The sequence below is a fragment of the Elephas maximus genome, chromosome 9 (assembly GCF_024166365.1).
Source record: "Elephas maximus indicus isolate mEleMax1 chromosome 9, mEleMax1 primary haplotype, whole genome shotgun sequence".
NCBI classification, from domain to species: domain Eukaryota; kingdom Metazoa; phylum Chordata; class Mammalia; order Proboscidea; family Elephantidae; genus Elephas; species Elephas maximus.
The window spans coordinates 28,773,516-28,786,534 of NC_064827.1; the positions used below are offsets into that span (position 1 = coordinate 28,773,516).

Genomic DNA, 13,019 nt, shown 5'->3' on the forward strand with positions numbered 1-13,019 from the left:
TTTTCCCATTTGTATTCTGTCTCCCAGCTCGATTCTAGGTCCTAGGGAGAGAAGAAGCTGCGTAAATTTCTCAAGTGATTTTGAAACATGACTAAGTAGAAGAGTCTTGGCTTGGACAACCTCCTGAGTCATTTCCATCTCTCATTTCTATTATAATTGCCGCTTTATCAGCTGCCCCACACACCTCCACCCCACGTCCCACCCTGCACATTTCCTGATTCTCTTTTACTGCCTGGATCAGGGTACATCCTGAGACCCTACATTAGGAAATGTGCACAGTGACCGGCAATGAGCACCGTAGGCCACATCTGGTGGGAAGCCATTTTTCATCATGATAGTTTGGAAGACTAAGATCATCATTACTTCCTCTCCAAAGATAGTAATAGAAACAGCAAGTTCTGTGATGCTGGTCAAAGGTCAGGTAAAAATTAATCCACAGTGAGGGCCCGCCCTATCAGAAATTGCAGCGGTGGCAAGGAACCGATGTAGAGGAAGGGCAAGAAAACTCTTCGGTGGAGGACAAGCATCCTCGATGAGGTGAGGGAAAGGAAAAGGAATTTATCCTGACCCTTTTCAAAGAGACATGAGTTGGCATCTGTTTCCTCATTTATACTTGTAGGCTGAGGTTTTATATCACAAGGAAAATGCTTTTGAAGATTTACTAAAGTTTACCCACAAAGAGACTATGCTTTGCTATTACGAAGAAAGAGCAGCATTCTGTGGTTATTTATGGCACATGTTTATGTACTTCTTTTTTTTTTTTTAATATAAAATCCAAAGCAGAGAATAGAGACCCATAGGGACTGCAGGCAGCTCTATAGCACATAGAGTGTAAAACTAAATCAGCATTTCAGAGGGCAGTTACGAGGAAGCCACAGGAAGGAAGACAGCGGTTCTTTTGGATGGGAGTGCACATCCATAAATTTAAAAAGACACCAGAGCATAAGTGACACTTAAAATAGTTGGATACAGAATGCAGGGCAGTAAATCTCCCTGCCCAGCCACTGTTCCAAGCCCCAGCCAGCATTCAGGCTCGGGCTTATTTCAAGTCTTCCAGATAGCCAGGAAATGGGGACCTTGAGAAAACTCATTCTCACTTGCTCCTGCCCTTTCCTGGCACCAGCACAGAGTTCCCAGGCCCGTCTGCCCTCCCCACCATGTCTACCAGAAATGACGTGAATGAGGTTGATGTCTCTGAGATAGACAGGGATTGAAAGTTCATCAGTGGGAAAATGAGGAACTCTACAGTTTCCCTAATAAATCCTCCCTCAACCTTAAAACAGCTCTTGAAAATTTCCATTCGTGGTCTGTGCCTCCTTGTGGTTGTGTGGTGCTAGAGTGGCAGTTTTACAGCAGTCCCTGAGGCTGGGGGCTGACTGCAACAGAGAAGGCAGGGTTATGGCCTCAGGCCTTGCTGGGATCCATGACAGGAGAGACTGTCCTCCTTCAGTTCCCAGAAGACGTGGTAGGTAGAGTAGAGAGGATGTGATAGATCAGAAGACACTTTTCTAAATCCTCATCACCCAGGTCCTTTGTAAATAATACCCAACTCAGAGAACTAATTATAAAACTTATAGTGAGGGTTAAAAGAGATGTCATCTGTAATGTGCCCAGTTCAGTGCTTGCTAAAAATGGATGCTAATGGTTAATTTTTAGCCTCTGTCCTTTCCTTTTGAATTTTTTAACCATTTTATTTGTCTTCCGGATCATGCTGGTAAAACTCATTGCTGTTGTCGATTCCGACTCATAGTGACCCTATAGGACACAGTAGAACTGCCCTGTAGGGTTCCCAAGGCTGAAATCTTTATGGAAGCAGACTGCCACATCTTTCTACTGCAGAGCAGCTGGTGGGTTCAAACCACTGACCTTTTGGTTAGCAGCCGAGCACTCAACCACTGCACCACCCTTGAATCTGGAAAGTCTATTCTCTTCCTCACTGTGGTCTCTGCAAGTCCTTCCTTAGATTATAGGGTTAGAGCTTCACTGCCATTTTGAGTGTCAATTACTCACTGAAAATCATTTAGGAACCAGATGTCTTACTGAACTGAGGGTTTAATCTGTGCCAGGCTCTGGATAGGAGCTGAGAAGCACAAGGTATGGCCCCTGATCCCAAGGAACTTCTTATCTAGTTAGAAAAAGTCAGCACATGATGAGAAGGCAGGTATATGTAGATGAGGATGGGGAATAAAAGGAGAGTGCTGAGTGACTGCTCCGTGCATTTATAATAAAAGACCAAGGTCTCAGTCTTCTCCTAGAAGTTCTGTTCCCATCTGTGCATCTAACCAACCTGCCATCTACTGGCACCCTTGACATGCATGTTAGAGCTTACAGGGCATAGTGGTTGGGAGTGCCAGCTCTGGAGCCAGAATGCCTGGTGCCATCTCTCACTAACTCAGTTGCATGACTTTGGGCAAGTTATGCAAGTTCTTTCTGCGTTTGACTGTAAAATGGAGATAATTGCTATATATATATAAAAAAAAACACACACACACACACACACCCACATATATCTTCAGGTTATTGAAAAGAGTAAACAAGGTAACATATGTAAAGTATTTAGAATGGTATCTTAGCACACAGTAAGTAGTCAATTAATGTTAGTTATTATTGTTTAGACACCATTTGCTATTGCCCTAGCCCTTCCTTTCTTAAAGTGGGCCAGATCCCTGGATAAAGAAGCTAGATTCAGGACTCAGTCAACCTACCTTTTCATTTATCCACTTTATGCTATTTATATTTTCTTTATTTGCTAGTTAATTTCACCTTTTAGTAAAGTTCCCTTTGAAAATTCCAGACTATCTCAGCAAAATCAAGCAAGAAAAAGGGAGGGGATTTTTTTCCCACTACTGAACGAAAAGGATGAGAGAGCACAGACATTCAGAGATAGGAATTGAGCTGCAGTTTTCCTTTCTCATCAGTAAAGGAGATAACCTGCCTCTTAGGACTGATTTGAGAATCAAATGAGATTTAATGTGTAAAAACATTTTGTAAACTAGAAAGCGCTATATAAATCTTAGTTGTTACCTTATTCTGGGGCTAGAAGCAACTCACTCTCAAATGGATCAGGAAGAGAAAGCCCATTGCGCTATACTTGCAACTTTTCTGTAAAATAGAAATTATTACAAAATAAATGTATGTTGAGATTAAAAAAAAAAAAATTCTACAGCAAATTTCTTGGTGACCAAATCAAGAAATAAAACATGTGAGAGGAGAGAGAAACCACCTGTCCATGAAGATCTCAGGATTTGGAGGTTTGAGGAACTGGTAGACATGAACATTCAAGGCAGTGAAATTGTTGATGATGGCTCAGCAAATGGGATTGTTACACAGACTTTCATTTCCCACATGTTTCATGACTTTTGAAGGGTTTTCCCCTCTGTTCTCTGTTCAGTTTCTGCCCTTAAAATAAGCATCTTTTCTACCCACTAATACAGACAACTTAAAGGCTCTTCATTTTGTTTGAATGCTGATGATTTTTTCTCTGCTCAATTTTTTGAAAATCCTCCCTGAAATCTTTTCTCTGCAATGACATCACTCCAGGAACAACTTCAGTGTGCTTAGCAGACACCTTTTAGTAAAATCTCCTGGTCCTCTCTCTCCTTTATATGCATGTCTTAACTACGATGAACCAGGCTCAGGTGTGGCTTTGAGCAAGGATCTGAGACGTGCGAAAGTTCCATTACAGTAAAGAACAGCAAGGTTGCAAGGAGAAGTAGGAGGAGGTTCAGTCTGTATTGTGCCTATAGGAATGCGAAGTCATTTTCTTTTGGGCCCAAATTCTTTTTTTGGATTCTGGAAGCTGGCAGGACAACAGACACAGAGGCTTGTGCTAGACACAGAGGCTTATCTCTCCTGATACCACTTCAGAGAGTCACATATTAGGCACAATGGTCCCTGCCAGGTTCCTGAAAGGGCCTTGAATGAATTTTTGGTCTTATCTCCTTGGAAACAAAAGTACAGGGAGCTCATTATTTCTGAGCAGGCTCTGCCAAAAGAGAAATGGAGAATTCCATAATCATAATGGACTTTCACATAAAAAGATTGTTCACAAAATGAAACTTTTTGGAGTGAAACTTCTCTTCCTACGCACCTTTTAGAGATAAAATATTAAAGGTGAAGGATATAATAAAGCTCGAACTCTTAAACAGATATAGGTATATTACTAGTAGGTTTTTTTTTTTATATATAACATAGGTATATTACTAGTAATATATTACTAGTAGGTTATATTTCTGGGATCAGAGTACAATTATTATTATCATCATTTTTTTCCTTTGGCCTAACCTATCTCTGGCCCACTGTGCTTTCTGAGATTTGCTTTCATAGGCTATAGTGGATCAGGAAGAGCAAATAGTCAACAAGACCCTTTTTAAACTGTATAGTATTTCAGAGAATATAAATGCTTTTCTATTTTCAGGAATGTTACCTGCCACCCTAGTAGGGGGATGTCCCTGGCAAAAATGTCCCCTGTAGAATGCTCATGGGAACAATTCAAACAAAAACAAAATTCAACTATGCCAGTGTGCTCCTTATTGGGATTTTAATGGTACCAAAATGTCATTCTGGTTCCCTCTCACTGTCATTCCTTTCTTTGAGCAGAGAGAAGGTGTTTTCCTAAGCTGTTAGCCCTATGTTTCCTGAGCTCCATGGAATAGGAGACCCTAAGTGTAAGCTCTCATGCCCCATCATTCGATGACCTTAGTATGCATTTCCTTCAAGGTTTGCCACTTGTCCCAATGGTGTTCTTAAAAGCCAAAGAGTCCATCCCGGAAGCATAGGTTGCACTTAGTAGTCATGTCTCTTTAGTCTCCTTCAATCTGGAACAGTTCCCCAGTCGTCCCTTGACTTTCACAACCTTAACAACTTTGAAGTTACAGGCCTATAATTTTAAAATACATTCCTCAATTTGGATTTGTCTGATGTTTCCTACAATTAGATTCAGGTTTCATGTCTTTGGCAGGAATATCACAGAAATGATACTGAGCTCTTCTCATTGCACCCTAACACATGATCATGATTTCCATCATACCATTACTGCTTATGTTAACTTTGATCATTTGGTTAAGGCAGTATCTGCCATGTTTTTCCAGTGAAAAGTAATTCTTTTTTCCTCATTAATAAGTATTTTGTGGGGAGATTATGTAAATATCCTGGTCCTCATCGAAATTACAATTGATTACTTATAGTTGTCCAGTCTCATAGATTCCTCTATTATCCAATGGACTATAATCTGTTGCTATCATTTTTTATATTGATGTAAAAAGTTTCCCCAATTTGGCCAATGAGAGCCCCTTTAAGCTGACTCCTGTATCCTTTTGACAACTTCATTATACTTTAGGGCACACCAAGATATTCCAGGCTCATCTAGAACTTTCCCTGGAGACTAGTATTTAGAAAAAAAAAAAAGAAACCAAGGCCTTAATACCTGGTATGTCCATTATCCCCCATGTGTCTGTCAGTTTGTTGTACTGTGGGGGCTTGTGTGTTGCTGTGATGCTGGAAGCTATGCCACCAGTATTCAGATACCAGCAGGGTTACCCATGGAGGACAGGTTTCAGCTGAGCTTCCAGACTAAGACAGACTAGGAAGAAGGACCCGGCAGTCTACTTCTGAAAAGCATTAGCCAGTGAAAACCTTATGAATAGCAGCAGAACATTGTCTGATATAGTGCTGGAAGATGAGCCCCCCAGGTTGGAAGGCACTCAAAAGATGACTGGGGAAGAGCTGCCTCCTCAAAGTAGATTTGACGTTAATGATGTGGATGGAGTAAAGCTTTCGGGACCTTCATTTGCTGATGTGGCATGACTCAAAATGAGAAGAAACAGCTGCAAACATCCATTAATAATCGGAACCTGGAATGCATGAAGTATGAATCCAGGGAAGTTGGAAATTGTCAAAAATGAAATAGAATGCATAAACATGGATATCCTATGCATTTGTGAGCTGAAATGGACTGGTATTGGCTATTTTGAATCGGACAATCATATAGTCTACTATGCTGGGAATGACAACTCGAAGGGGAATGGTGTTGCATTCATTGTCAAAAAGAACATTTCAAGATCTATCCTGAAGTACAATGCTGTCAGTGATAGGATAATATCCATACGCCTACAAGGAAGACCAGTTAATACGACTATTATTCAAATTTACGCACCAACCACTAGGGCCAAAGATGAAGAAACAGAAGATTTTTATCAGCTGCTACAGTCTGAAATTGATTGAACATGCAATCAAGATGCATTGATAATTACTGGCGATTGGAATGTGAAAGTTGGAAACAAAGAAGAAGGATCAGTAGTTGGAAAATATGGCCTTGGTGACAGAAACAATGCCAGAGATGGAATGATAGAATTTTGCAAGACCAAGGACTTCTTCATTGCAAATACCTTCTTTCACCAACATAAACGGTGACTATATTTTATACACATGGACCTCGCCAGATGGAACACACAGAAATCAAATTGACTACATCTATGGAAAGAGACGATGGAAAAGCTTAATATCATCAGTCAGAACAAGGCCGGGGGCCGACTGTGGAACAGACCATCAATTGCTCATATGCAAGTTCAAGCTGAAACTGAAGAAAATCAGAGCAAGTCCACGAGAGCCAAAATATGACCTTGAGTATATCTCACCTGAATTTAGAGACCATCTGAAGATCAGATTTGATGCATTGAACACTAGTGACCAAAGACCAGACAAGTTGTGGAATGACACCAAGGACGTCATCCATGAAGAAAGCAAGAGGTCATTGAAAAGACAGGAAAGAAAGAAAAGACCAAGGTGGATGTCAGAGGAGACTCTGAAACTTGCTCTTGAGCGTCGAGCAGCTAAAGCAAAAGGAAGAATTGATGAAGTAAAAGAACTGAACAGAAGATTTCAAAGGGCCTCTCGAGAAGACAAAATAAAGTATTATAATGACGTGCAAAGAGCTGGAGATGGAAAACCAAAAGGGAAGAACACACTCGGCGTTTCTCAAGCTGAAAGAACTGAAGAAAAAATTCAAGCCTCGAGTTGCCATAGTGAAGGATTCCATGGGGAAAATATTAAATGATGCAGGAAGCATCAAAAGAAGATGGAAGGAATACACAGAGTCATTATACCAAAAAGAATTAGTCGATATTCAACCATTTCAAGAGGTGGCATGTGATCAGGAACCAATGGTACCGAAGGAAGAACTCCAAGCTGCCCTAAAGGCATTGGCGAAAAACAAGGCTCCAGGAATTGATGGAATATCAATTGAGATGTTTCTACAAACAGATGCAGCGCTGGGGGCGCTCACTTGTCTATGCCAAGAAATATGGAAGACAGCTTCCTGGCCAACTGGTTGGAAGAGATCCATATTTATGCCTCTTCCCAAGAAAGGTGATCCAACTGAATGTGGAAATTATAGAACAATATCATTAATATCATGCTTAAGCAAAATTCTGCTGAAGATCATTCAAAAACAGCTGCAGCAGTATATCGACAGGGAACTGCCAGAAATTCAGGCCCGTTTCAGAAGAGGACGTGGAACTAGGGATATCATTGCTGATGTCAGATGGATCCTGGCTGAAAGCAGAGAATACCACAAGGATGTTTACCTGTGTTTTATTGATTATGCAAAGGCATTGGACTGTGTGGATCATAACAAACTATGGATAACACTGCGAAGAATGGGAATTCCAGAACACTTAATTGTGCTCATGAGGAACCTTTACATAGATCAAGAGGCAGTGGTTTGGACAGAACAAGGGGATACTGATTGGTTTAAAGTCAGGAAAGGTGTGCGTCAGGGTTGTATTCTTGCAGCATACCTATTTAATCTGTATGCCGAACAAATAATACGAGAAGCTGGACTATATGAAGAAGAACAGGGCATCAGGATTGGAGGAAGACTCATTAATAACCTGTGTTATACAGATGACACAACCTTGCTTGCTGAAAGTGAAGGGGACTTGAAGCACTTACTAATGAAGATCAAAGACCGCAGCCTTCAGTATGGATTACACCTCAACATAAAGAAAACAAAAACCCTCACAACTGGACCAATGAGCAACATCATGATAAACGGAGAAAAGATTGAAGTTGTCAAGGATTTCATTTTACTTGGATCCACAATCAACAGCCATGGAAGCAGCAGTCAAGAAATCAAAAGATGCATTGCATTGGGCAAATCTGCTGCAAAGGACCTCTTCGAAGTGTTGAAGAGCAAAGATGTCACCCTGAAGACTAAGGTGCGCCTGACCCAAGCCATGGTATTTTCAATCACATCATATGCATGTGAAAGCTGGACAGTGAATAAGGAAGACCGAAGAAGAGTTGACACCTTTGAATGTTGGTGTTGGCGAAGAATATTGAATATACCATGGACTGCCAAAAGAATGAACAAATCTGTCTTAGAAGAAGTACAACCAGAATGCTTGTTAGAAGCAAGGATGGCGAGACTGTGTCTCACATACTTTGGACATGTTATCAGGAGGGATCAGTCCCTGGAGAAGGACATCATGCTTGAGAGAGTACAGGGTCAGCGGAAAAGAGGAAGACCCTCAACGAGGTGGATTGACACAGTGGCTGCAACAGTGAGCTCAAGCATAACAACAATTGTAAGGATGGCTCAGGACCAGACAGTGCTTCCTTCTGTTGTGCATAGGGTCGCTATGCGTTGGAACCGACTCAACGGCACCTAACAACAACAACAACATGTTCATTATCACTGGAGTATCACTATTCTCAGGCTTTCTTAGTCTACAGAAGTAAAGAATACAGATATGTGCACACACACTTACCAGTATAATCATTTCTTTATTTATTTATGTACTGGGAACCCTGACTCCTTTCTTATCTCCAATTCTTATTCAACACCATAGGATTTATTTTAGTTTTCTTCCTTTCCATACTTGTAATTCTCTGGTTCCCATTATCCTTAATGTATTTATTAATTTGATCAAGCCCTTCATCTATAATCAAACTCTTATCACTGCTGCCCTCCTACTCCCACCCTCCTCATGTAAATGCTGTCTTCACCCTGCTCAGGCTCCAATAACTCCAATAGGGGCTATCATGGCTCTCCCATCCTCCCTGCGAACACTGCCTTCCTTGGCCTCAACTAATGGCTTTTGGACTAAGTTGTTTAAGAGTGTGAAGAATTTCTAAATAGAAGCCAAATTGTTTTCTAGCTGTAGAAGCTAGAGGGTGAAACAGGTAGGGAGCAAAGAAGCAGACTCAGGGCAGTCCCCAGCCTTTGTACTCTGTGTTTCAGGAAGGCTCTGCTTGGCCAGATCCCTAATTACCGCCCCCTAGGCCAGCCACAAAGAGCCTTGGTGGCACAGTGGTAGGAGGAGCAAACCCACCAGTGGCTATGCAGGAAAAAGATATGGCAGTCTGCTTCTGTAAAGATTTACAACCTTGGAAACTCTATGGGACAGTTCTACTCTGTCCTATAGGGTCACAATGAGTTAGAATCAACTTAACAGCAATGGATTTGGTTGTGGGTTTTTTCGTTTGTTTAGTTCTGATTCTTCTTTACACATTAAATCTTAATTAAATCTACTGTGTTGCAGGCTAAGCTGGGGAGTGCTATCACATTTTATGCCTTTCACTTTGAATAAGAGAATTTTTTTTTTTTTTATATCACTAGAATACTTTCCACTCCTGTTCTCTAGCGCGGGAGTTCTTGACCTGGGGTCATAAGATTTAGGGACTGTATAAACCCCCTGGAAACTCTGGTGGCATAGCAGTTAAGTGCTGCGGCTGCTAACCAAAAGGTTGGCAGTTTGAATCCGCCAGGTGCTCCTTGGAAACTCTATGGGGCAGTTCTACTCTGTCCTATAGGGTCGCTAAGAGTCAGAATCGACTCGATGGCAGTGGGTTTGGTTTGGGTTATAAACCCCCTAGTATATGTGCTTTTCTCTGGTGAAAGAATCCACAGCTTCCTTAAGATCCTCAAAGAGATCTGTGAACCAGCAATATTAACTACTTGCTGTATGTCAAAGGGTAAAAACAGATATAATCTTACTAGTAATCAAAGAAATGCAAATAAAAATGAGGCAATTATTCATTGTATATCAGCATCTTGGTCATCTACTGCTGCTGTAACAGAAATACCACAAGTGGAGGACCTTAACAAAGAGAAGTTAATTCTCTCACAGTCTAGTAGGCTAGAAGGCTGAATTCAGAGTGCTGGCTCCAGCGGAAGGCTTTCTCTGTCAGCTCTGGAGGAAGGTTCTTGTGATGCATCAGGCTTCCCTTGGTCTGAGAGCATCTCCACAAAGGAACCTCAGGTCCAGAGGACACTCTCTGCTCCCAGCACTGCTTTCTTGGTCGTCGGAGGTCCCCATGTCTCTCTGCTCACTTCTCTCTTTTATATCTCCAAAGAGATTGACTTAAGACACAGTATAATCTTGTAGATCTCATCAATATAACTGCCACTGATCCATCTCATTAAATCATAGTGATAGGATTTATAACACATAGGGAAATCACATCAGATGACAAAATGGTAGACAATCATATAATACTGGGAATCATGATCTAACTAAGTTAACAGATACTTTGGGGGACACAATTCAATCCATGATAATCAGATTGCTGAAGATGAAAAATGTTTGAGATTTGTATGAGTTTCCTATGGCTGCTATAACAAATTACCACAGATTTAATGGCTTAAAACAACACAAAATTATTCTCTTACTATTCTGGAGCTCAAAAGTGTGAAATGGGTCTTTCAGGCCTAAAAACAAAGTCAGCAGAGCTGCATTCCTTTTGGAGGCTCCAGGGAGAAATCTATTTCCTTGCTTTTTCCAGCCTCCAGAAGCCATCTAAAGAGCCTTGGTGGTGCAGCAGTTAAGTGCTCAACTGCTAACCAAAAGGCCAGTGGTTCAAACCAGCAGCTCCATGGGAGAAAGATGTGGCATTCTGCTCCCATAAAGATTAAAGCCTTGGAAGCCCTATGGGGGCAGTTCTACTCTATCCTATAGGGTCGCTATGAGTAGGAATCAACTCGTGAGCAATGGGATTAGAAGACACCTAAATTCCTTGGCTCATGGCCCCTTTTTCTATCTTCAAAGCCAGCAGCGTAGCATCTTCCCATCCCTCTCTGACTGTGACCCTCCTTCCTCCCTATTATAAGGACTCAAGTGATTAGGTTGGATAATCCAAGATAATCTCTCAGCGTCCTTACTTAACCACATCTGCAAAGTTTCTTTTGCCATTTATGGTAACATATTCACAGGTTCCAGGGATTAGGATGTGGTTATCTCTTTATTCTCCCTATCAACCATAATATCCAAGAATTGGATAGCATGTACTATCATGCATTGTTGCTCCAAACATAAATTGGTATAACATTTCTGAAGGGCGGTTTGGCAATATGAATCAATGATACTTATTGACCAGCAATGCTACTTCAGTAATATAACCTGAGGAGATAATTAGACGTGTTCACAGAGATGTATGTACTAAGAAATTAACTGTAGTATAGTTTATATTAGGAAAAAATTGGAAACAACGTGAATGTCTATAAATAGGGAATTGATTAAATAAAAGATTCTGATGTTGTGCCATGTTAATGTTAGGTGCCATTGAGTCAGTTCCCACTCATAGCGACCCCTATGTCTATGTACAACAGAAAGAAACACTGCCCAGTCCTGCGCCATCCTCACAATTGTTGCTACGCTTGAGCGCATTGTTGCAACCACGGTCTCAGTCCATCTCATTGAGGGTCTTTGTGTCTTTCACTGACCCTCTGTTTTACCAAGCATGATGCCCTTCTCCAGAAACTTATCCCTCCTGATAACACGTCTGAAGTATGTGAGTCGGAATCTTGCCATCCTTGCTTCTAAGGAGCATTAGGGCTGTACTTCTTCCAAGACAGATTTGTTCGTTCTTTTGGCAGTCTGTGGTATATTCAGTATTCTTCGCCAACACTGTAATTCAAAGGCATCAATTCTTCTTCAGTCTTCCTTATTTATTGTACAGCTTTCACATGCATATTAAAAAAAAAAAAAAGCAAACCCATTGCCGTCGAGTTGATTCTGACTCATAGCAACCCCATAGGACAGGGTAGAACTGTCCCATACGGTTTCCAAGGAGCACCTGGTGGATTCGAACTGCTGACCTTTTTGGTTAGCAGCCGTAGCTCTTAACCACTGTACTACCAGGGCTTCCCACATGCATATGGGGCTATTGAAAACACCATGGCTTCTGTCAGGCACACCTTATGCCTTAAAGTGACGTCTTTGCTTTTGAATACTTTAAAGAGGTCTTTTGCAGCAGGTTTTCCCAATGAAATACATCGTTTGATTTCTTGACTGCTGCTTCCATGGGCATTCATTGTGGATCCAAGTAAAATGAAATCCTTGACAATGTCAATATGTTCTCCATTTATCATGATGTTGCTTATTAGTCCAGTTGTGAGGATTTTTGTGTTCTTTATGTTGATGTGCAATCCATACTGAAGGCTGCGGCCTTTGATCTTTATCCGTAAGTGCTTCAAGTCCACTTCACTTTCAGCAAGCAAGGTTGTGTCATCTGCATAACAAAGGTTGTTACAAGTCTTCTTTTAATCCTGATGCCCGTTGTTCTTCATATAGTCCAGTTTCTTGGGTTATTTGTTCAGCATACAAATTGAATAAGTATGGTGAAAGGATACAACCCTGATGCATACCTTCTTGACTTTAAACCATGCAGTATCCCTTTCTTCTGTCCTCATGAGCACAATTAAGTGTTCTGGAATTCCCATTCTTCACAATGTTATCCATAATTTGTCATGATCCATACAGTCGAATGCCTTTGCATAGTCAATGAAAGGATTATGATACACACATATGAAGAATCTTAAGCAGCAGCTTAAAAGGATGATGTAGATCTATATTCATTCACAAGGAGAATATTCAAGATTTATCAGTCTGTCCCATGTGTGCATGCATATGTACACCTGTGTGATTGAAAGGAGCACCATTTGGAGTGGTTGTCTCAGTAGTGTGGGGCTTGGGGAATTTTTTTATATACATATTTCTGATTTTTTTATTTCTATAGTA

The 13,019-nt window shown here is 41.0% G+C and overlaps 1 protein-coding gene and 1 long non-coding RNA gene across 8 annotated transcripts in view; one reads left to right on the forward strand and one right to left on the reverse strand.

The window, feature by feature from the left end:
- Window positions 1-3,102, reverse strand: part of LOC126083317 (uncharacterized) — a 59,296-nt gene extending 56,194 nt beyond the window's left edge. For both annotated transcript variants that reach the window (XR_007518777.1, XR_007518778.1), the window contains exon 1: window positions 3,025-3,102. This is a non-coding gene — a long non-coding RNA (uncharacterized LOC126083317). The remainder of the gene's footprint in view (window positions 1-3,024) is intronic.
- ADAMTSL1 (ADAMTS like 1) overlaps window positions 1-13,019 on the forward strand; it is a 389,033-nt gene that overhangs the window by 348,096 nt on the left and 27,918 nt on the right. The window lies entirely within an intron of this gene.